General features: G+C 28.7%; 1 long non-coding RNA gene across 1 annotated transcript in view; it reads left to right on the top strand.

The window, feature by feature from the left end:
- The first annotated feature begins 4734 nt into the window (after positions 1–4734).
- Positions 4735–22176, top strand: part of LOC141905610 (uncharacterized) — a 29912-nt gene continuing 12470 nt past the window's right edge. Inside the window, exon 1 of the long non-coding RNA XR_012619270.1 lies at positions 4735–7294. This is a non-coding gene — a long non-coding RNA (uncharacterized LOC141905610). The remainder of the gene's footprint in view (positions 7295–22176) is intronic.

The following is a 22176-nucleotide window of genomic DNA, read 5'->3' as shown; positions in this document are numbered from 1 at the left end:
GGATAGTTACTGAAATCAAAATGATGTTTTAATGTTTTTAAATCATCTGTTATGTTATTAGTTTTAATCTTTAATATGTAACTGTCAGTATCAAAATATAAGATTTCTATATGCTTTTCTCCAAAATGAGGCTGTAATACGTTATAATAGAATTCATACATCAATAATTTTGATATTTCTAAAACTGAAGCACCAACATAAATTGGTTGATTAAATTTCATAGAAGTTCTTTTCATTTTATCAGCAGCTAAATTTTTATCAAATATTCTGTTACCAATAAATTTAGGATATGTTTGTAAATGCCTTATCCTTTTACCATTACTAACTAACTCAATATCATTTCTATTTCTAATATTTTCACAGGTCATACCATAGAATGCATTATTCATTAACTTGAAGAAATCTTTCTCAAAATCAGTTTTCGCTTTAGTTCTCTGTTTGGTGTTAAAATCTATATATTTTTCAACCAACCATTTAGATTGACTAAATGAAATATATCTATGTACTTTTTTTAGAACCATTCCTTGATTCAAATAAAACTTCAACATTCTATAATGTACGACATAATTATATTTATCTTCCTGAGTTACCATTAGCTTTTCTGTATGAATATGATTTTCGGGTTTAATTCTTTTTTGATAATTTGATAATTCTTCATGCGTAACAGTTTTATGTTCGGGGCAGTAAGCTAGATTTCTAGATTTAAATTTTTCTATCTTCAGGATATTCTAAATCTACAACAAAGAAGTAACCAGTACCTGAATCATCTGCAATATCTAGAATTCTTTTCTTCCAATTGAATTTATCATTATTTTCATGTTGTAAAACTTCAGTTATTTCAAATACTCCATAAGGTTGTGGTTCCATCATTGCCCAACCATATAGATTATTTGCATCTATATATAATAATTTATATCCAGGGTTATCGTTTACATTGAAATATCTATCACCTAATACACCCGAAACTCCTCCTCATATAGATTTTTCAAATAATAATAATTGATCTATATTTGTTAATAAATCCATTTTTATTTCTGTAAATTTTAATCCGCAGTCCCAAGTTAAACCTGGACTAGAGTAACAATGGAAAGGATCAATATTGAAATATTTTAGATTTACATCTCTAAACCTTTCGAATATATCAGATAATAATAATACATCTGATTTTGAATATAAATCTACTAATTGTCCATGATTTTCCAAATATTCAATGTTCTATTATAGACTTCATCTTTAACATACACATTTTTTTTGATTCATCATAAAATTGTTCTTTTAATAATTCAGTTATGTTAAAATCATTATGCGATTTATAAAATGAATTTGGAATCGCGCCTTTATATCTCATTACTTGAAAATCATCATTATGTTGATAGTGTTGTTTTAATATCTTTAATTCATCATCAACTAATGATTTTGATAAATTATCTAATGAACTACCTAAAAATCTATATGAATCTATAAATCTTAGGCATCCAAATTGGAAAGATATATAATTCTCAGATGCTAACATTTTAAATTTATAAGTTGGTATTTTATCTTTTGATCTATATGAATTTACTCTTTCTATTTCATTATTGATTTCTTCTATTTTATGACATAGCTGTTTGATAAATAAATGTGCATCATACCCTGATAAATTATGAAATATAACTGGAACAAAGTTAATTTTCTTAGCTTGTAAGTTACAATTCTCATGGGCTGCGCCTCTAAACTTTCCATTCAAATGATCATGGTCTCTTACTTTTTTATCTCTAAAATTAAATATCTTTTCACAATAAAAACATTTATCAGCAAACTCAAATTCTTCTTTTTCTTCTTCTGTCATAATTATTTCTTTATTTGTATCTAATAGTTTACTAAATTTGATTTCATACTCAATTAATAAGTCACAAAAATTATTGATAACATTTTCATTTCTATAATGATAATATTCACTTTCAATTAGTTCTGGATAGTCTGATTTTATATATAACCCGAAAGCTGCAGCACTTTGATGAATCTTTTTAATAGTATTTGTTATAAAAGGATCTGAATAATCAATTACATCAGAATTAGAATTTAATTTCTTTCTTTTATGATATATATCTTTTCTATCTTTATCAGTTGATTCTTTATTTAATGATTCAAAATCTCCATATATTACAAATGGTACTTTATTTTTGTAATCATATTTTTTTGAATTCTAATACTTTATCCTTTTCATTTGGTAAAACTATTTTACAATAATCATGATTATCGCATAATTGCTTATGATTGAATAATGCCCTTTCATTACTGAATTTAGTTATACATTTTCTACAAAGATATATTTTATGGTGATCATTTTCTGTTCTAAAAAATAAATCTATTTCTTTAATCCACATATAATGTTTCTCATAATATGATATATCTATAACACCATTTGAATCATAATCTTTTGATAGGTATAAAGGCTCTAATATAAAATGTTCAATTTTATTGCCTTTTGTTTTTGGTAATTTGATTAAATCAAACACATTTATCTTTATATTATTATCTCTTTCTATTTTTGGGATATTCTTAAATCTTATAATTATTTTCAAATAGTTTATAATTTGATACTCTACAAATATTATCAGTTGCAGGATGTAAGCAACTAATTATTGACCATAGAAAACATTTATCATCAGAATTTTGTACATTTATAACAGCATTAGTTTTAAATGGTAATTTGATATAACTTGATCCATTAATATTATCATCTTTAAAATATGATAAATTATTTTCATCAATTGTTTTTGATTTAGTTAATTTATTATATTTTGTGTTATATACATGTAAAGTCATAAATATTATTTCATCGAATATTAAACCTGACCCTTCAAAATATTTTTCTTCTATCTTATTTTTTATTTCATTATAACATTTGTATTATATGTTGTTTTGAAATAATATGTTGTGAATGAGAATTTATATTATATATTGGTTTATCTTCAGATTTAATAAATTTAACTTTAGAAGATATACTAATTTTAGGGTATTCAACATCAGTAATTATTTTTATAATATTTTTCATATTTTCTAAATGTTTTTTATTTTCTTCTAATGTTTAACCTTTATGAAATTTAAACTCAATAGCAGCTGGACCAATATCACTTTTAAATGCTTCAGTTATCTCTATTTCTTTTTTATTATCTAATGAATTAATATAATTTCTAACATCTTCTATGTATGGTCTTTGTTGTTTAATTTATTTTTTAATTCTTTTAATTGTATTCTGTTTCTTATCAATATCTTTATCAAAATATTCTTCACCTAAAATATCATTATTAATATTTCTAATATGACTTTTAGATTTTAAATGTTCTTTATAATATCTTTTATCACTGAATGATTGATGACATGTATCACATTTATATATTTCATTCTTTAATACATCTTATTTAGTTTCTAATATATCATCTTTATATTCTAACTTTAATTAATTTTCTAAGTGTGTTTTAGTTTTATTATGTCTTGCTTTTGAGATTTATCTATATCAATTTTATATGTTGAACAGTAGTACTTATTTGCTTCCATTTTAATATCCAATTTTCTATTAAAATTGATTTTAGAAGTTAATCATATTCATATATATGAATATTTTAAAAGGAATAGGGAATATGGGGGTTGAGATTAAAGGTTGAGAGGGCGAGTTCATAAAAAATAAATTTGAGTGTGCGAGAATATATTTTTCATTTTTTATGAACTCGACTTCTCGACCTTTGATCTGAACCCCCATATTCCCTATTACTCCCCTATCATGTCACCATATGGCGTGCCAGTCGAAATAAATTTTGTTGTTCGCAGGCGTCATGACATCTGAACTTTAATGACTCCAGCATGAGCGTCACTGTAGTTTCTATTAGGTTCGAATCCCACAAAATATTGATCCTTATTTCAAATTGATGACCACAATGTCGCTGATTTATTCTATTAGCAGTGCTATTAATCCCAAAAAATATTCATAGATGTGAGTCTCGATTTGACTCGGTTTTGCTCACAACTGCGGACGGACCAGGATCAGGCATTCTTCGTTTTTTGTCAATAATTGCTTAAGAAGATCTTTCGTATTTTGGATAACGGGTTATGTCTTGCAGTAAGCTAAAAATTTGAGATATATAGCGGTGTAAGAAAAAATCCTGATATATTTTTCTTTTACACAATTTCGGGATTCGAACCTAATAGCACATACAAATAGATACTGTAGCCTTCAAAGTTTATTATTTCATACTTGAGATAAGAAACCTTTTACGCGGCAAACAAAGTAAACCAGCGATACTTCATAATTTTCGGGATTCGAACTTAATACGCAGAAACTTATTTACGTTACCATGTCATGACGCCTGCGCACAACTGAACATATTTCTGATCGACTGGCACGCCATCTGGTGACATAATAGGTTTATCCTTGATGACGTGAGTCCTTCACGTCATGACATTTACCTTCACGCTGTGAGTTAATCCTTCGCGTTATTACATTATAATTCACGTTATAGGTTTATCCTTCACGTGATGACTTAAGTGTCTGTTTGGCGGAGATGGCCGCCAATAAATACTCACCGGACGAGCGTGTGCACTCGCTCGTACCAGGTTCAATTATCGTGGTAGCGTGATCTTCTTTTGTATCCTCAGAGTATATATATATATATATATATATATATATATATACTTTCATATTTCCGAGATACGCGCTATTTTTCAATTTAAAACCTTTGTTGTGCGCCAGATTTTTATAGCGCGTCAGCCAAAAGAACGCGCACCAGATTTTGACTTAAATCATCTTAAGATAGATGGCAGATTCGTTTTAGGGTAGTTCGCGTAATCGAGTTTCATACCGAAAATATATACATCGCATCGTACGGTGGTGCCTCTAGCGGCCGAATCTCGAACTTGGCGGCGCACTACTCTAGTAGGTCGTCATGCGCTATGAAAATAGTTCTAAAATTAAGCTGTCACTCACGCAGTTCTAAAAAGTTTTCAGCGTCTACATTACCCTACAGCGATCTACGTTTTCCAACAAAGCGGTGTGAAGAAAATGTAGCACCTAAGAACGAAGTCGGATAACTCGAATCAGAGCCGGTGAATTGAATTGAATTGATCACCAAACCGTTGATAATGGCGGCAGCTGTTCTCCCTGAATTTTGCTAAATTTCGTTGGTAGGCCTAATCGCAGGTAGGTTAGAAGTGTCTCTTCTTATTCATCTAATGTAAAAACGTCTTTCATCCGAACCGGTGGTCCGTGGTACCTTGAGAAAGCAATTATTCCCCATTTAGGGCCGAGTTCGCCGAGGCCTTTTTTGGTTAGAAGAAGAGATTATCCTCAATCTAATTCTATCTAGTAAAGTAGAGAAGAGAGTGAGAGAGTGGGTACCGGCTATCAAGTAAGCCGCAATGTTGCTTGCCGTATCGGATCCCATTATTGTAACCTAAAGTCTATTTGTTTTCGATTGGCAGTGATCTTTTTGGGATACCTATAGGCCTATCACTTAATTTTCTGGGTAGGCATAAGCATCGAAATACAGTCGAAGTCAAGTCTATTTTAAATAGGCCTAGCCCTAGGCCTAGTTCTAAAATCCTGTTTGTCGGCTGATCGTTCTTGTCTATTCATTAATCTGATTGGTGACTGATTGTACTCGACGAAAATGTCTACAATCCTGATTGATGACCAATTCTACTCGTCGACAATGTTTACAACCCTGATTGTGAAAATCAACTGATGGATGTAGGTGACCCTCGATCCCAGCCACTTTATAGACCCTATAAGGTTAATCCACACACACACACACACACAGCCTTACACACAGAAATTGATTTACAGTCAGGATTGCAGACAGTGTCGCGAGAAGAATTGGTAAGAATCAGGATTGTAGACAATGTCGATGAGTAGAATCAGCCAAAATTTGTCGACCAATTCTACTCGTCAACACTGTCTGCAATCATTTGATTAACAGTCAATCAGGATTGTTGACATTGTCGATGAGTAGAATCGGACGACAGTCAGATTGTAGACATTGTCGACGGATAGGCTAGAATTGGTCGACAATCAGATTGTAGACATTGTCGACAGTAGAATTGGTCGACAGGTAGAATCGGTCGACAATTAGATTGTAGACATTGTCCAGGAGCAGAATCGTTCGAAAATCAGGAACCGAACCACTCACTTCATAAAAGAAAACCCACCATGACATAACTATATTGACCTAATCCGGAGTTGAACCGACACCATCTGCAGCCTAAAAACTGGCCCGATCATATTCAAGATGGGCGACTGGCAGCCATTGTTGTTTGCCGAAATCCGCACTTTTCAGTAGTTTTTAGACCACTTGGACTTGAGTTTATTGCGTTCACTTAAAGTTTTCGTTTGTGCTTAGGCCTATGCGGGTCAATAGTTGGACTCCAGCTATTTAAGAATTGGAAGAAGTTTCAATTGATCGTTTAGGAATTGAAATTCAACATGCATCTAGGCCTACCGTAGGTACATCTTCAGTCGAAAAAATTGGCACGGTCAGAAACAAGATGGCCAACTGGTGGCCATTTTGTTCACTGAAATCAGCACTTTTTAAACATTTTTGATGTTTTCAAGGCAAATGTTGAAATCGATTCATCGTTTGTCTTAATCTTTCAGCGATAATTGTATCCCCCAAGGCCCATCAGCATAAGGCAAATTGAGTCGAGTGGATGTGTGGTGGTGGTCATTTGCCCAAAAAGGTCAATTTTGCTCTGAATGCTGAGACAGCAGCTTCCTAGTGGTTTTGCATTTTTTATTAGAATCTGCACCGTAATGGATATTCTTTGAGAAGAGATCATATTAGAGCGCTTTTGCAATCAGTCAATTATCGTGCAATTGGCCACCATCTTAAGTGTCATCAGTCTTGAAAATGACATCTGTTGAATTTCGATCACAATTTTGTTTCCACAATCAATTGTTAAACTGTAAGCTTGTGACATGTTCTAAGATTATGGTTTCAATTAAGCACAGTATCTGCTCTCATGGCTCTGGCAGTTTGATAAGTAACTATGAGGAAGTCTCCTTCTGTATGAACAATGTTGTGCACTTCGGCCTATATTGGTAGGCCTACATGTAGGCCTAGGCCTATATGATGATTGACCATCATGAAGCTCTATGCAATTTTGTAATTTCCATCGTTATCATTAAGGCGCCTATGCTAAATCAATCTTTTTTACATTTTCAGAATAAACAATGAGGAGATCAAAAAGATCGGAAGGGAAAAGGTCTTGTCACCTCTCCCAAAACACAATTTCGACGTGAAAGTTGTCAGCCATGAAATAGGTAAGTCGTTACTGAGTCCTAAAGTTTTTTTTTAGTTATACGCATTTTATACTAGTATAGAAATGACTCCTAGTATTTCCATAGGCCTAGTAGTTTGGTAATGAGGCTTATTTTGTTATCACAATCAATTACAAAATCGTAGCTGCTGACATGTTCTATGATTGGTGAGTTTTGAGGTCATTGGTTTTTGAATATGGTCACCAGGGGGTGTTGAATATTGAAATTGTTAGATAGTTGAGCAATTGAAACCACTTTCTAAGTGGACATGGTGTCCCTGGACCCCTAGTTATAGTGTTTGAATATTAATTATCAAAAACCATTAGTCAGTTTATTTGAGATGAGTGTAGAAGCGACTCCTTCGAGATTAAGTCTTTTTTAGGCCAGCCATAGGCTGAGTCTATTACTAAACAAATGGAGCGAATTTAAATGACATGGTTTCCAGATGAAAGGCTCTTTGTGCAACTGAGCATATATTCATACAAATCATTCATTAGAGCATTATCCATTCTCCAACCCCTGTGAAGGAATTTTTATTTGCACTTCAGAAAATATAATTGACAATTGTGCAAAGTCAAGGAAAAATAGCTTTTTCTCAAATCGGATGGATGACCTGGATATGCTAATTAGCCATGTGTTTCATCCCTTGTGATTTTATATAGTAAAGCGTGACGACCGTCTGATAATGATTCTTAACAACCAATTGTTTATCGAAACTTTATAGCGTATAAATAAACAATATAAACACAAGGTATTTCCGTGATATTTTGAATTTATTCGCAGTTCATATTTAGCGCCATTCTCGCGAGATTATCAACAACCCGGAAATAAAATTCAAGCCCATCGCCAAACCCCTGTGAGTGTATAAGTATTAATTATAAAAAACCAAAGTCAGTTTATTTGAAATGAGATTAGAAAGAACTCCTACTATAGATTAAGCTTTTTTGTAGTGTATAAATATTAGTTATCAAAAACCAACAGTCAGTCTATTTGAGATATGTATAGAAACAACTTCTACTATAGATTAAGCCTTTTATAGTGTATAAGTATTAATTATAAAAAGCCATACTCAGTTTATTTGAGATGAGTATAGAAACAACTCCTACTATAGATTAAGTCTTTTAATAGTGTATAAGTATTCATTATCGAAAACCAAAATCAGTCTATTTGAGATGAGTATAGAAACGACTCCTACTATAGATTAAGCTTTTTTATAGTTTATAAATATTAGTTATAAAAACCAGCAGTCAGTTTATTTGAGATGAGTATAGAAACGACTCTTACTATAGATTAAGCTTTTTTATAGTGTATAAATATTAGTTATCAAAACCAGCAGTCAGTTTATTTGAGATGAGTATAGAAACAACTCCTACTATAGATTAAGTCTTTTAATAGTGTATAAGTATTCATTATCGAAAACCAAAATCAGTCTATTTGAGATGAGTATAGAAACGACTCCTACTATAGATTAAGCTTTTTTATAGTGTATAAATATTAGTTATCAAAACCAGCAGTCAGTTTATTTGAGATATGTATAGAAACAACTTCTACCATAGATTAAGCCTTTTTATAGTGTATAACTATTTGTCATCGAAAACCAAATCAGTGTATTTGAGATGAGTATAGAAACGACTCCTACTATAGATTAAGCTTTTTTATAGTGTATAAATATTGATTATCGAAAACCAACAGTCAGTTTATTTGAGATTAGTATAGAAACGACTCCTACTATAGAGTAAGTCTTTTAATAGTGTATAAGTATTAATTATCAAAAACAAAAATCAGTCGTTTTGAGATGAGTATAGAAACGACTCCTACTATAGAGTAAGTCTTTTAATAGTGTATAAGTATTAATTATCAAAAACCAAAATCAGTCTATTTGAGATGAGTATAGAAACGACTCCTACTATAGATTAAGCTTTTTTATAGTGTATAAATATTAGTTATCAAAACCAGCAGTCAGTTTATTTGAGATGAGTATAGAAACAACTCCTAATATAGATTAAGTCTTTTAATAGTGTATAAGTATTCATTATCGAAAACCAAAATCAGTCTATTTGAGATGAGTATAGAAACGACTCCTACTATAGATTAAGCCTTTTATAGTGTATAAGTATTAATTATAAAAAGCCATACTCAGTTTATTTGAGATGAGTATAGAAACAACTCCTACTATAGATTAAGTCTTTTAATAGTGTATAAGTATTCATTATCGAAAACCAAAATCAGTCTATTTGAGATGAGTATAGAAACGACTCCTACTATAGATTAAGCTTTTTTATAGTTTATAAATATTAGTTATAAAAACCAGCAGTCAGTTTATTTGAGATGAGTATAGAAACGACTCTTACTATAGATTAAGCTTTTTTATAGTGTATAAATATTAGTTATCAAAACCAGCAGTCAGTTTATTTGAGATGAGTATAGAAACAACTCCTACTATAGATTAAGTCTTTTAATAGTGTATAAGTATTCATTATCGAAAACCAAAATCAGTCTATTTGAGATGAGTATAGAAACGACTCCTACTATAGATTAAGCTTTTTTATAGTGTATAAATATTAGTTATCAAAACCAGCAGTCAGTTTATTTGAGATATGTATAGAAACAACTTCTACCATAGATTAAGCCTTTTTATAGTGTATAACTATTTGTCATCGAAAACCAAATCAGTGTATTTGAGATGAGTATAGAAACGACTCCTACTATAGATTAAGCTTTTTTATAGTGTATAAATATTGATTATCGAAAACCAACAGTCAGTTTATTTGAGATTAGTATAGAAACGACTCCTACTATAGAGTAAGTCTTTTAATAGTGTATAAGTATTAATTATCAAAAACAAAAATCAGTCTTTTTGAGATGAGTATAGAAACGACTCCTACTATAGAGTAAGTCTTTTAATAGTGTATAAGTATTAATTATCAAAAACCAAAATCAGTCTATTTGAGATGAGTATAGAAACGACTCCTTCTATAGATTAAGCTTTTTTATAGTGTATAAATATTAGTTATCAAAACCAGCAGTCAGTTTATTTGAGATGAGTATAGAAACAACTCCTAATATAGATTAAGTCTTTTAATAGTGTATAAGTATTCATTATCGAAAACCAAAATCAGTCTATTTGAGATGAGTATAGAAACGACTCCTACTATAGATTAAGCTTTTTTATAGTGTATAAATATTAGTTATCAAAACCAGCAGTCAGTTTATTTGAGATATGTATAGAAACAACTCCTACTATAGATTAAGCCTTTTATAGTGTATAAGTATTAATTATAAAAAGCCATACTCAGTTTATTTGAGATGAGTATAGAAACAACTCCTACTATAGATTAAGTCTTTTAATAGTGTATAAGTATTCATTATCGAAAACCAAAATCAGTCTATTTGAGATGAGTATAGAAACGACTCCTACTATAGATTAAGCTTTTTTATAGTTTATAAATATTAGTTATAAAAACCAGCAGTCAGTTTATTTGAGATGAGTATAGAAACGACTCTTACTATAGATTAAGCTTTTTTATAGTGTATAAATATTAGTTATCAAAACCAGCAGTCAGTTTATTTGAGATGAGTATAGAAACAACTCCTACTATAGATTAAGTCTTTTAATAGTGTATAAGTATTCATTATCGAAAACCAAAATCAGTCTATTTGAGATGAGTATAGAAACGACTCCTACTATAGATTAAGCTTTTTTATAGTGTATAAATATTAGTTATCAAAACCAGCAGTCAGTTTATTTGAGATATGTATAGAAACAACTTCTACCATAGATTAAGCCTTTTTATAGTGTATAACTATTTGTCATCGAAAACCAAATCAGTGTATTTGAGATGAGTATAGAAACGACTCCTACTATAGATTAAGCTTTTTTATAGTGTATAAATATTGATTATCGAAAACCAACAGTCAGTTTATTTGAGATTAGTATAGAAACGACTCCTACTATAGAGTAAGTCTTTTAATAGTGTATAAGTATTAATTATCAAAAACAAAAATCAGTCTTTTTGAGATGAGTATAGAAACGACTCCTACTATAGAGTAAGTCTTTTAATAGTGTATAAGTATTAATTATCAAAAACCAAAATCAGTCTATTTGAGATGAGTATAGAAACGACTCCTACTATAGATTAAGCTTTTTTATAGTGTATAAATATTAGTTATCAAAACCAGCAGTCAGTTTATTTGAGATGAGTATAGAAACAACTCCTAATATAGATTAAGTCTTTTAATAGTGTATAAGTATTCATTATCGAAAACCAAAATCAGTCTATTTGAGATGAGTATAGAAACGACTCCTACTATAGATTAAGCTTTTTTATAGTGTATAAATATTAGTTATCAAAACCAGCAGTCAGTTTATTTGAGATATGTATAGAAACAACTTCTACCATAGATTAAGCCTTTTTATAGTGTATAACTATTTGTCATCGAAAACCAAATCAGTGTATTTGAGATGAGTATAGAAACGACTCCTACTATAGATTAAGCTTTTTTATAGTGTATAAATATTGATTATCGAAAACCAACAGTCAGTTTATTTGAGATTAGTATAGAAACGACTCCTACTATAGAGTAAGTCTTTTAATAGTGTATAAGTATTAATTATCAAAAACCAAAATCAGTCTATTTGAGATGAGTATAGAAACGACTCCTACTATAGAGTAAGTCTTTTAATAGTGTATAAGTATTAATTATCAAAAACCAAAATCAGTCTATTTAAGATGAGTGTAGAAATGACTCCTACTATAGATTAAGCTTTTTTATAGTGAATAAATATTAGTTATCAAAACCAGCAGTCAGTTTACCGTACCGGTATTTGAGATATGTATAGAAACAACTCCTGCTATAGATTAAGCCTTTTTATAGTGTATAACTATTTGTCATCAAAAACCAAATCAGTGTATTTGACATGAGTAAAGGAACGATTCTTTCTATAGATTAAGCTTTTTTATAGTGTATAAATATTAATTATCGAAAACCAACAGTCAGTTTATTTGAGATGAGAATAGAAACAACTACTCCTATAGATTAAGCCTCTTTATTGTGTCTATCAAAAAACCATAAGTCAGTTTATTTGAGATTAGTATAGAAACGACTCCTACTATGGAGTAAGCTTTTTCATTGTGTCTATTAGTCATCAAAAACTAAAGTCAGTTTATTTGAGATGAGTATAGAAACAACTACAACTATAGATTAAGCCTCTTAATTGTGTCTATTAGTCATCAAAAACTAAAAGTCAGTTTATTTGAGATGAGTATAGAAGCGTCTCCTTCTATAGATTAAGCTTGATTATAGTGTTGAATATTAATAATAAAAAGCCATAGTCAGTTTTTTTGAGATGAGTATAGAAACAACTCCTACTATAGATTAAGTCTTTTAATAGTGTATAAGCATGAATTATCAAAAACCAAAATCAGTCTATTTGAGATGAGTATAGAAATGACTCCTACTGTAGATTAAGCTTTTTTATAGTGAATAGATATTAGTTTTCAAATCCAGCAGTCAGTTTATTTGAGATATGTATAGAAACAACAACTACTATAGATTAAGCCTTTTTATAGTGTTTAACTATTTGTCATCAAGAACCAAATCAGTGTATTTGACATGAGTATAGGAACGATTCTTTCTATAGATTAAACCTCTTTATTGTGTCTATTAGTCATCAAAAACTAAAGTCAGTTTATTTGAGATGAGTATAGAAACAACTCCTACTATAGATTAAGCCTTTTTATAGTGTATAAATATTTGTCATAAAAAACCAAATAAGTGTATTTGACATGAGTATAGAAACAACTCATACTATAGATTAAGCTTTTTATAGTGTATAACTATAGGCCTAAGTCATCAAAAACGAAAATCAGTCTATGCGAGATGATTATAGATACGACTCCTATTATAGATTAAGCTTTTTTATAGGGTATAAATATTAGTTATCAAAAACCAACAGTCAGTTTATTTGAGATGAGAATAGAAACAACTACTCCTATAGATTAAGCCTCTTTATTGTGTCTATTAGTCATCAAAAACCAAAAGTCAGTTTATTTGAGATGAGTATAGAAACGACTCCTACTATAGATTAAGCTTTTTTATAGTGTATAAATATTAGTTATCAAAACCAGCAGTCAGTTTATTTGAGATATGTATAGAAACAACTCCTACTATAGATAAAGCGCTTTATAGTGTATAAGTATTAATTATAAAAAGCCATACTCAGTTTATTTGAGATGAGTATAGAAACAACTCCTACTATAGATTAAGTCTTTTTATGGTGTATAAGTATTCATTATCAAAAACCAAAATCAGTCTATTTTAGATGAGTATAGAAACAACTCCTACTATAGATTAAGCTTTTTTATAGTGTATAAATATTAGTTATCAAAACCAGCAGTCAGTTTATTTGAGATATGTATAGAAACAACTCCTACTATAGATAAAGCCTTTTATAGTGTATAAGTATTAATTATAAAAAGCCATAGTCAGTTTATTTGAGATGAGTATAGAAACAACTCCTACTATAGATTAAGTCTTTTAGTGTATAAGTATTAATTATCAAAAACCAAAATCAGTCTATTTGAGATGAGTATAGAAATGACTCCTACTATAGATTAAACATTTTTATAGTGAATAAATATTAGTTATCAAAAACCAACAGCCATTTTATTTAAGATGAGTATAGAAACAACTCCTACTATAGATTAAGTCTTTTTATGGTGTATAAGTATTAATTATAAAAAGCCAAAATCAGTCTATTTGAGATGAGTATAGAAATGACTCCTACTATAGATTAAGCATTTTTATAGTGTATAAATATTAGTTATCAAAACCAGCAGTCAGTTTATTTGAGATATGTATAGAAACAACTCCTACTATAGATAAAGCCTTTTATAGTGTATAAGTATTAATTATAAAAAGCCATACTCAGTTTATTTAAGATGAGTATAGAAACAACTCTTACTATAGATTAAGCTTTTTCATTGTGTCTATTAGTCATCAAAAACTAAAGTCAGTTTATTTGAGATGAGTATAGAAACGACTCCTACTATAGATTAAGCTTTTTTATAGTGTATAAATATTAGTTATCAAAACCAGCAGTCAGTTTATTTGAGATATGTATAGAAACAACTCCTACTATAGATAAAGCGCTTTATAGTGTATAAGTATTAATTATAAAAAGCCATACTCAGTTTATTTGAGATGAGTATAGAAACAACTCCTACTATAGATTAAGTCTTTTTATGGTGTATAAGTATTCATTATCAAAAACCAAAATCAGTCTATTTGAGATGAGTATAGAAACAACTCCTACTATAGATTAAGCTTTTTTATAGTGTATAAATATTAGTTATCAAAACCAGCAGTCAGTTTATTTGAGATATGTAAAGAAACAACTCCTACTATAGATTAAGCCTTTTTATAGTGTATAACTATTTGTCATCGAAAACCAAATCAGTGTATTTTACATGAGTATAGAAACGACTCGTTCTATAGATTAAGCTTTTTTATAGTGTATAAATATTAGTTATCAAAACCAGCAGTCAGTTTATTTGAGATGAGTATAGAAACAACTCCTAATATAGATTAAGTCTTTTAATAGTGTATAAGTATTCATTATCGAAAACCAAAATCAGTCTATTTGAGATGAGTATAGAAACGACTCCTACTATAGATTAAGCTTTTTTATAGTGTATAAATATTAGTTACCAAAACCAGCAGTCAGTTTATTTGAGATATGTATAGAAACAACTTCTACCATAGATTAAGCCTTTTTATAGTGTATAACTATTTGTCATCGAAAACCAAATCAGTGTATTTGAGATGAGTATAGAAACGACTCCTACTATAGATTAAGCTTTTTTATAGTGTATAAATATTGATTATCGAAAACCAACAGTCAGTTTATTTGAGATTAGTATAGAAACGACTCCTACTATAGAGTAAGTCTTTTAATAGTGTATAAGTATTAATTATCAAAAACCAAAATCAGTCTATTTGAGATGAGTATAGAAACGACTCCTACTATAGAGTAAGTCTTTTAATAGTGTATAAGTATTAATTATCAAAAACCAAAATCAGTCTATTTAAGATGAGTGTAGAAATGACTCCTACTATAGATTAAGCTTTTTTATAGTGAATAAATATTAGTTATCAAAACCAGCAGTCAGTTTACCGTACCGGTATTTGAGATATGTATAGAAACAACTCCTGCTATAGATTAAGCCTTTTTATAGTGTATAACTATTTGTCATCAAAAACCAAATCAGTGTATTTGACATGAGTAAAGGAACGATTCTTTCTATAGATTAAGCTTTTTTATAGTGTATAAATATTAATTATCGAAAACCAACAGTCAGTTTATTTGAGATGAGAATAGAAACAACTACTCCTATAGATTAAGCCTCTTTATTGTGTCTATCAAAAAACCATAAGTCAGTTTATTTGAGATTAGTATAGAAACGACTCCTACTATGGAGTAAGCTTTTTCATTGTGTCTATTAGTCATCAAAAACTAAAGTCAGTTTATTTGAGATGAGTATAGAAACAACTACAACTATAGATCAAGCCTCTTAATTGTGTCTATTAGTCATCAAAAACTAAAAGTCAGTTTATTTGAGATGAGTATAGAAGCGTCTCCTTCTATAGATTAAGCTTGATTATAGTGTTGAATATTAATAATAAAAAGCCATAGTCAGTTTTTTTGAGATGAGTATAGAAACAACTCCTACTATAGATTAAGTCTTTTAATAGTGTATAAGCATGAATTATCAAAAACCAAAATCAGTCTATTTGAGATGAGTATAGAAATGACTCCTACTGTAGATTAAGCTTTTTTATAGTGAATAGATATTAGTTTTCAAATCCAGCAGTCAGTTTATTTGAGATATGTATAGAAACAACAACTACTATAGATTAAGCCTTTTTATAGTGTTTAACTATTTGTCATCAAGAACCAAATCAGTGTATTTGACATGAGTATAGGAACGATTCTTTCTATAGATTAAACCTCTTTATTGTGTCTATTAGTCATCAAAAACTAAAGTCAGTTTATTTGAGATGAGTATAGAAACAACTCCTACTATAGATTAAGCCTTTTTATAGTGTATAAATATTTGTCATAAAAAACCAAATAAGTGTATTTGACATGAGTATAGAAACAACTCATACTATAGATTAAGCTTTTTATAGTGTATAACTATAGGCCTAAGTCATCAAAAACGAAAATCAGTCTATGCGAGATGATTATAGATACGACTCCTATTATAGATTAAGCTTTTTTATAGGGTATAAATATTAGTTATCAAAAACCAACAGTCAGTTTATTTGAGATGAGAATAGAAACAACTACTCCTATAGATTAAGCCTCTTTATTGTGTCTATTAGTCATCAAAAACCAAAAGTCAGTTTATTTGAGATGAGTATAGAAACGACTCCTACTATAGATTAAGCTTTTTTATAGTGTATAAATATTAGTTATCAAAACCAGCAGTCAGTTTATTTGAGATATGTATAGAAACAACTCCTACTATAGATTAAGCGCTTTATAGTGTATAAGTATTAATTATAAAAAGCCATAGTCAGTTTATTTAAGATGAGTATAGAAACAACTCTTACTATAGAGTAAGCTTTTTCATTGTGTCTATTAGTCATCAAAAACTAAAGTCAGTTTATTTGAGATATGTATAGAAACAACTCCTACTATAGATTAAGTCTTTTTATGGTGTATAAGTATTCATTATCAAAAACCAAAATCAGTCTATTTTAGATGAGTATAGAAACAACTCCTACTATAGATTAAGCTTTTTTATAGTGTATAAATATTAGTTATCAAAACCAGCAGTCAGTTTATTTGAGATATGTATAGAAACAACTCCTACTATAGATAAAGCCTTTTATAGTGTATAAGTATTAATTATAAAAAGCCATAGTCAGTTTATTTGAGATGAGTATAGAAACAACTCCTACTATAGATTAAGTCTTTTAGTGTATAAGTATTAATTATCAAAAACCAAAATCAGTCTATTTGAGATGAGTATAGAAATGACTCCTACTATAGATTAAACATTTTTATAGTGAATAAATATTAGTTATCAAAAACCAACAGCCATTTTATTTAAGATGAGTATAGAAACAACTCCTACTATAGATTAAGTCTTTTTATGGTGTATAAGTATTAATTATAAAAAGCCAAAATCAGTCTATTTGAGATGAGTATAGAAATGACTCCTACTATAGATTAAGCATTTTTATAGTGTATAAATATTAGTTATCAAAACCAGCAGTCAGTTTATTTGAGATATGTATAGAAACAACTCCTACTATAGATAAAGCCTTTTATAGTGTATAAGTATTAATTATAAAAAGCCATACTCAGTTTATTTAAGATGAGTATAGAAACAACTCTTACTATAGATTAAGCTTTTTCATTGTGTCTATTAGTCATCAAAAACTAAAGTCAGTTTATTTGAGATGAGTATAGAAACGACTCCTACTATAGATTAAGCTTTTTTATAGTGTATAAATATTAGTTATCAAAACCAGCAGTCAGTTTATTTGAGATATGTATAGAAACAACTCCTACTATAGATAAAGCGCTTTATAGTGTATAAGTATTAATTATAAAAAGCCATACTCAGTTTATTTGAGATGAGTATAGAAACAACTCCTACTATAGATTAAGTCTTTTTATGGTGTATAAGTATTCATTATCAAAAACCAAAATCAGTCTATTTGAGATGAGTATAGAAACAACTCCTACTATAGATTAAGCTTTTTTATAGTGTATAAATATTAGTTATCAAAACCAGCAGTCAGTTTATTTGAGATATGTATAGAAACAACTCCTACTATAGATAAAGCCTTTTATAGTGTATAAGTATTAATTATAAAAAGCCATAGTCAGTTTATTTGAGATGAGTATAGAAACAACTCCTACTATAGATTAAGTCTTTTAGTGTATAAGTATTAATTATCAAAAACCAAAATCAGTCTATTTGAGATGAGTATAGAAATGACTCCTACTATAGATTAAGCATTTTTATGGTGAATAAATATTAGTTATCAAAAACCAACAGCCATTTTATTTAAGATGAGTATAGAAACAACTCCTACTATAGATTAAGCTTTTTTATAGTGTATAAATATTAGTTATCAAAACCAGCAGTCAGTTTATTTGAGATATGTATAGAAACAACTCCTACTATAGATAAAGCGCTTTATAGTGTATAAGTATTAATTATAAAAAGCCATAGTCAGTTTATTTGAGATGAGTATAGAAACAACTCCTACTATAGATTAAGTCTTTTAGTGTATAAGTATTAATTATCAAAAACCAAAATCAGTCTATTTGAGATGAGTATAGAAATGACTCCTACTATAGATTAAGCATCTTTAAAGTGAATAAATATTAGTTATCAAAAACCAACAGCCAGTTTATTTAAGATGAGTATAGAAACAACTCCTACTATAGATTAAGTCTTTTTATGGTGTATAAGTATTAATTATCAAAAACCAAAATAAGTCTATTCTAGATGAGTATAGAAACGACTCCTACTTTAGATTAAGCTTTTTTTTAGTGTATAAATATTAGTTATCAAAACCAGCAGTCAGTTTATTTGAGATATGTATAGAAACAACTCCTACTATAGATAAAGCCTTTTTATAGTGTATAAGTATTAATTATAAAAAGCCATACTCAGTTTATTTAAGATGAGTATAGAAACAACTCCTACTATGGATTAAGTATTTTTATGGTGTATAAGTATTAATTATCAAAAACCAAAATCAGTCTATTTGAGATGAGTATAGAAAATACTCCTAATATAGATTAAGTCTATTAATAGTGTATAAGTATTAATTATCAAAAACCAAAATCAGTCTATTTGAGATGAGAATAGAAATGACTCCTACTATAGATTAAGCTTTTATATAATGTATAAATATTAGTTATCAAAACCAGCAGTCAGTTTATTTGAGATATGTATAGAAACAACTTCTACTATAGATAAAGCCTTTTTATAGTGTATAAGTATTAATTATAAAAAGCCATAGTCAGTCAATTTGAGATGAGTATAGAAACGACTCCTACTATAGATTAAGCTTTTTTACAGTGTATAAATATTAGTTATCAAAACCAGCAGTCAGTTAATTTGAGATATGTATAGAAACAACTCCTACTATAGATAAAGCCTTTTTAATAGTGTATAAGTATTAATTATAAAAAGCCATAGTCAGTATATTTCAGATGAGTATAGAAACAACTCCTACTATGGATTAAGTATTTTTATGGTGTATAAGTATTAATTATCAAAAACCAAAATCAGTCTATTTGAGATGAGAATAGAAATGACTCCTACTATAGATTAAGCTTTTTTATAGTGTATAAATATTAGTTATCAAAACCAGTAGTCAGTTTATTTGAGATATGTATAGAAACAACTCCTACTATAGATTAAGCCTTTTAAAAGTGTATAAGTATTAATTATAAACAGCCATAGTCAGTTTATTTGAGATGAGTATAGAAACAACTCCTACTATAGATTAAGTCTTTTAATAGTGTATAAGTATTAATTATCAAAAACCAAAATCAGTCTATTTGAGATGAGAATAGAAATGACTCCCACTATAGATTAAGCTTTTTTATATTGTATAGATATTAGTTATCAAAACCAGCAGTCAGTTTATTTGATATATGTATAGAAACAACTTCTACTATAGATTAAGCCTTTTTATAGTGTATAACTGTTTGTCATCAAAAACCAAATCCGTGTATTTTACATGAGTATAGGAATGACTCTTTCTATAGATTAAGCTTTTTTATAGTGTATAAATATTAATTTTCGAAAAACCAGCAGTCAGTTTATTTGAGATGTAAGCTTTTTCATTGTGTCTATTAGTCATCATAAACTAAAGTCAGTTTATTTGTGATGAGTATAGAAACAACTTCTTCTATAGATTAAGCTTGATTATAGTGATGAATATTAATTATCAAAAACCAACAGTCAGTTTATTTAAGATGAGTATAGAAACAACTCCTACTATAGATTAAGCCTTTTTATAGTGTATAAATATTAGTTATCAAAACCAGCAGTCAGTTTATTTGAGATATGTATAGAAACAACTTCTACTATAGATTAAGCCTTTTTATAGTGTATAAATATTAGTTATCAAAACCAGCAGTCAGTTTATTTGAGATATGTATAGAAACAACTTCTACTATAGATTAAGCCTTTTTATAGTGTATAACTGTTTGTCATCAAAAACCAAATCCGTGTATTTTACAAGAGTATAGGAATGACTCATTCTATAGATTAAGCATTTTTGATAGTGTATAAATATTGATTTTTCGAAAACCAACAGTTAGTTTATTTGAGATGTAAGCTTTTTCATTGTGTCTATTAGTCATCAAAAACTAAAGTCAGTATTTGTGATGAGTATAGAAACAACTTCTTCTATAGATTAAGCCTTTTTATGGTGTATAAGTATTAATTATCAAAAACCTAAATCAGTCAATTTGAGATGAGTATAGAAACGACTCTTACTATAGATTAAGCTTTTTTTAAGTGTATAAATATTAGTTATCAAAACCAGCAGTCAGTTTATTTGAGATATGTAAAGAAACAACTCCTACTATAGATTAAGCCTTTTTATAGTGTATAAGTATTAATTATAAAAGCCATACTCAGTTTATTTGAGATATGTATAGAAACAACTCCTACTATAGATTAAGCCTTTTTATAGTGTATAAGTATTAATTATAAAAAGCCATAGTCAGTTTATTTGAGATGAGTATAGAAACAACTCCTACTATAGATTAAGCCTTTTTATAGTGTATAAATATTAGTTATCAAAACCAGCAGTCAGTTTATTTGAGATATGTATAGAAACAACTCCTACTATAGATTAAGCCTTTTTATAGTGTATAAGTATTAATTATAAAAAGCCATAGTCAGTTTATTTGAGATGAGTATAGAAACAACTCCTACTATAGATTAAGCCTTTTTATAGTGTATAAATATTAGTTATCAAAACCAGCAGTCAGTTTATTTGAGATATGTATAGAAACAACTTCTACTATAGATTAAGCCTTTTTATAGTGTATAACTGTTTGTCATCAAAAACCAAATCCGTGTATTTTACAAGAGTATAGGAATGACTCATTCTATAGATTAAGCATTTTTGATAGTGTATAAATATTGATTTTTCGAAAACCAACAGTTAGTTTATTTGAGATGTAAGCTTTTTCATTGTGTCTATTAGTCATCAAAAACTAAAGTCAGTATTTGTGATGAGTATAGAAACAACTTCTTCTATAGATTAAGCCTTTTTATGGTGTATAAGTATTAATTATCAAAAACCTAAATCAGTCAATTTGAGATGAGTATAGAAACGACTCTTACTATAGATTAAGCTTTTTTAAAGTGTATAAATATAAGTTATCAAAACCAGCAGTCAGTTTATTTGAGATATGTAAAGAAACAACTCCTACTATAGATTAAGCCTTTTTATAGTGTATAAGTATTAATTATAAAAGCCATACTCAGTTTATTTGAGATATGTATAGAAACAACTCCTACTATAGATTAAGCCTTTTTATAGTGTATAAGTATTAATTATAAAAAGCCATAGTCAGTTTATTTGAGATGAGTATAGAAACAACTCCTACTATAGATTAAGCCTTTTTATAGTGTATAAATATTAGTTATCAAAACCAGCAGTCAGTTTATTTGAGATATGTATAGAAACAACTTCTACTATAGATTAAGCCTTTTTATAGTGTATAACTGTTTGTCATCAAAAACCAAATCCGTGTATTTTACAAGAGTATAGGAATGACTCATTCTATAGATTAAGCATTTTTGATAGTGTATAAATATTGATTT

This window comes from Tubulanus polymorphus, chromosome 5, assembly GCF_964204645.1.
Source record: "Tubulanus polymorphus chromosome 5, tnTubPoly1.2, whole genome shotgun sequence".
Taxonomy (NCBI): Eukaryota; Metazoa; Nemertea; class Palaeonemertea; order Tubulaniformes; family Tubulanidae; genus Tubulanus; species Tubulanus polymorphus.
Note: the sequence above shows the minus strand (reverse complement) of the source record. Positions and strands in the feature narration are given on the sequence as shown.